Below are 4,627 nucleotides of genomic sequence, written 5' to 3' on the forward strand. Positions count from 1 at the left end.
AGCATCCAACTCTTGGTTTTGGCTCAGGTCATGAAATCATGGTTTCAAGCCCCACAGTGGGCTCTGTGCTGGCAGTGCAGAGCCTGCTTGGGATTCTCTGTCTCCCTCTCTCTCTGCTCCGTGCCCCCTGGCCCCCACTCACGCTGTCTCTATCTCTCTCAAAATAAATAAATACTTAAAAAAAAAAAAAAGTCCTATCTTTTACAAGAGTCCTTGGTCAAAATCCCCACATGACAAATCTTGGATGTTTTCTTTGCAGCTAGCAGCTTCTCTGCAGTTTTGCATTCACTAATAAGGTGATGGAAAACTCTAAAACTTACCACCGATTTTCGCTTGAGGAAGTCATAAATTTGATAACCAACCTTACATTCAAATGAAACTCCCTAAGAAATTCCACAGAGCTCAGCAAGGTAACTTGGAATCTCAACTAACCTCTGAGAATTACTATAAAAGATCCCTAAGTGTTGCAACAGGACAAGTTATTACTCAGGAACTTAAAGATATATTCTCAGAACAACACCTCAAAGCCTGAAAATGCTTATTTCGGGTATTGTCTGTCATGGGACAGCTCAAATTCAATGTAACAGAGAGCCCCATGCTGACTGACTTGTACAGAAGTGACTTAGCCAATCCTGACACACTCTCAGCCCAGCTTCCCTGTTAGAAAATCACATAGAAACACAGAAGGAAAGAGGCAGAGCTCCCATCCACCACTTAGGAAGCCCTCCATCTGCCTGGCTTCAAGTTTCTTCCTAATGTTTATGCATTGCTGAAAGTCTTGTGTATTCTTCCTGTGATTTGTTTGAGAATGACTGCTGTGAAAACACTCAAAAGCATCTCAAAAGCATTCCTGGGGATCACTTTGACAGAATGAAGGTTAAGGAACTTGGCTTTGCCTAACATAAATGTTTTATAAAAACATTATCTGTATTTAATGGTAGACCCATATATCAATCTCTACACAAACAAGTCAGTGCTACACAAACAAGTCAGAATTGCGTACAGGTAATTGATAAACCATAAAAAAATACCTTTAAAAATGCTTAAAAATAGGTTTTCTCCTATGTTTAAAATTTGAAGGCAAAGTTGTAAGGTATATGTAGGCTGTTTAATCACTGAACATCTTTTTCTATGGGCCTCTTACTGAATATATCAGCCACTTGGTTGGTTTGAGCAATCACTATTTTATTTTATTTTATTTTATTTTTTATTTTAAAAAAAAATTTTTTTTCAACGTTTATTTATTTTTGGGACAGAGAGAGACAGAGCATGAACGGGGGAGGGGCAGAGAGAGAGGGAGACACAGAATCGGAAACAGGCTCCAGGCTCTGAGCCATCAGCCCAGAGCCCGACGCGGGGCTCGAACTCATGGACCGCGAGATCGTGACCTGGCTGAAGTCGGACGCTTAACCGACTGCGCCACCCAGGCGCCCCGAGCAATCACTATTTTAATGCTCACACCTTGAAGATATATTTGTTCCTCCAGAAGACAGTATTGCAAGTACCATATTTCATTTCTGCATGATCTCCAGTTCTGGCACTCTAGGAATGTTTAAAATCATTTTGGATATAACATTTATTATCACTGAAGATCCAATTGTATTGAGTTATCACTTCTTTGAAGGAATAAATTTTGGGAGGTGTGGGAGGAAAAAATAGATTTTATAAAATGTTACAAAGAAATTTACAACTGACCTTTGACTAGTTGGGTTTTAAAGTATATTGTTAAAGATTTGTAATGTACAGTTAATGGAATTATCAAGGAAAGGAAAACAGTGAGCTCATTAAACAAGAGTGTTAGTGCAGGTTTTATCTTTGTTAAGTGAACCTAAAGGAACAAGTTACAGTTGAAGTTCAAATGGAAGTGACTGCCATTCTTGTTCCATATCTGGTTGTTGTATTTGTTATTTTATTGAGCGTACACCTTTCTGAGTCTTAAGCTTTTAATCAGGTATATGTTAAACACTTCTGTTTCATGATCAAACCAGAATCAGAGGCCACGGATACTGACAATTGGTATATCTATTTTCTTCTGTCTTTTTCTGTGACTGTATCTACTTCCTCATCTTGATCGGGAAAACTTACAAAAATAAGGGGCTTGTGGTTTATCTAGGAATAATGCACAAAATATGGCTATTATTTTTAGTGAGGAAAGTCAATTTTATTTCAATCTAAATAATAAGTGAATTTTAATTTCATCTTATTTCAGTGAAATAAGCTTATTTCAATCTAAATAAAATATGGAGTTTTTTTTTTTCAAATTTGTTTTAAAGAAAACATTATTCCCAGATGGGTTCACTGGTGAAATCTACCAAACATTTAAGGAAGAAATCACACCAATTATCCATAATCTCATCCTAAAAATAGAAGCAGAAGGAACACTTCCTAACTGATTCTAAGAGGCCAGAATTACCATGATACCAAAACCAAAGACATTACAAGAAAAAGAAACTATAGACAGACTCTCATGAATATAGATGCTAGAATATTTAACAAAATATTAGTAAACCAAATCCAATAATGTATAAAGAGAATTATATGCCATGAACAAATGGGATTTATCCCAGGTATGCAAAGTTGGTATAAGATTTGAAAATCAATTAATGTAATCCATTACATCAATAGGTTAAAAAACTTACATGATCATATCAATAGATGCAGAAAAAGTATTTGACAAAATCCCACTCCCATTCTTCATAAAATCTATCAGAAAACTAGGAATAGAGGGAAGCTTCCTCAACTTGATAACAACTAACATCATACTTAATGGTGAGAACTAGAAGATTTCCCACTAAGATCGGGAACAAGGCAAGGATGTCCCTTTCCACCTTGGCAGGGTGGAACATCACTCTGGAAGTCCTTGCTAATGAAATAGGGCAAGAAAAGGAAATAGAAGATAAACAAATTGGGAAGGAGGAAATAAAACTGTCTTTGTTCACAAATGAAGTGATTGTCTATGTAGCAAATCTGAAAAAATCAACAGAAAAACTCCTGGAACTATTAAGCAATTATAGCAAAGATGCAGGATAAAAGATTAATATACAAAAGCCAATCCCTTCTCAATTTACCAACGATGAAGTGGAATTTGAAATAAAGCAAGGTTCTAAATGGCTACACAATCATCCCAATGTCATTTATTTACTAATTCTTTTCCACATTGATTTCAAATGATGCCTGCATCATACAAAAAAACTCCCATATATATTTTCAATTTTTAGACTCTCAAATACTATTTCATTTAAGTGTAGATTTCTGCATAATATACCAAACTGTTTTTACCATTGTAATTTGAAGATTAAATATCTAATTGGGTCAGTGTATTAGTAATTATTCCTGCATAGCAAATTACCCCAAAATGTAGCATCTTAAAACAACATTTATTATTTTGCACAATTTCTAGAGTCCAGGAATCTGGTAGCAGCTTAGCTGAGTAGTTTTGGCTGTCTCTTACAAGACTGCCATAGAGGTGCTGGCTGGGGCTGCAGTCATTTCAAGGCTTGACTGGGGTTGAAGAACCCACTAATAAGCCCACTGACATTGTTGACAGACATCAGTTCCTCACTTAATGTTGGCCAGAGGTTTTAGTTCCTTGTCATGTAGGACTCTCCATAGGGCTGCTCACAACATAGCAACTTGCTTCCTCCAGGGGAGAGACTGGGGAGTGGGAGGATGCCCAAGATGGCAGCCACAGTCTTTTATAACCCAATCTTGAAAATGACATACCATTACTTTTGTCATATGCTACTGGTCAGACCAACCCTGATTTAATAGGTTTCCAGATTTAACAAATAAAAATATAGTACTCCCAGTTAAACTTGATTTTCAGATAAAAATCAAGACTTTTTATTATAACTATGTCGCATGCAATATTGAAGATACACTTATACTAAAAAATATGCATTGCTTGTCTGAAACTCAAATTTAGTTGGGCATTCTATATTTTATCTGTCAACCTTACCCTGGTACAGTGTGGGAGGGGACAACATGAGGGTGTGAAAACCAGAAGACAGACAGAGATCATTAGAATCCATCTTGGAGGCTGGCTACCAGAGCTAAGTCTTCCCTTATAAGTCTTTATTTTTTTTTTTTTCTGATCAGTTTCATGTAATTACTCTTCTAGTTGAACTGAAAATTAAGTTACCAAAAAAAAAAAATGCAGTTATAGTTTTGGGGGGATTTCGTTGAATCCATAGATCAAGGCAGTAAAAATAGACATATTTATAGCACGGAGTCTTCTGATCAAGACTTTCTACATCCTTGAGGCACCTCAGTGGCTCAGTGGGTTGAGCATCAGACTTCAGACCGGTCATGATCTCATGTTTCATAGAGCTTACTTTGGATCCTCTGTCCCTCTCTCTCTCTGCCCCTCCGCAGCTGGTGCTCTCCATCTCAAAAATAAACATTTTTTTAAAAAAAGACATTTTAGGGGCACCTGGGTGGCGCAGTCAGTTAAGCCTCCGACTTCAGCTCAGGTCACGATCTCGTGGTCCGTGAGTTCGAGCCCGCGTCAGGCTCTGGGCTGATGGCTCAGAGCCTGGAGCCTGTTTCTGATTCTGTGTCTCCCTCTCTCTCTGCCCCTCCCCCGTTCATGCTCTGTTTCTCTCTGTCCCAAAAATAAATAAACGTT

This window comes from Leopardus geoffroyi, chromosome B3 (assembly GCF_018350155.1).
Source record: "Leopardus geoffroyi isolate Oge1 chromosome B3, O.geoffroyi_Oge1_pat1.0, whole genome shotgun sequence".
NCBI classification, from domain to species: domain Eukaryota; kingdom Metazoa; phylum Chordata; class Mammalia; order Carnivora; family Felidae; genus Leopardus; species Leopardus geoffroyi.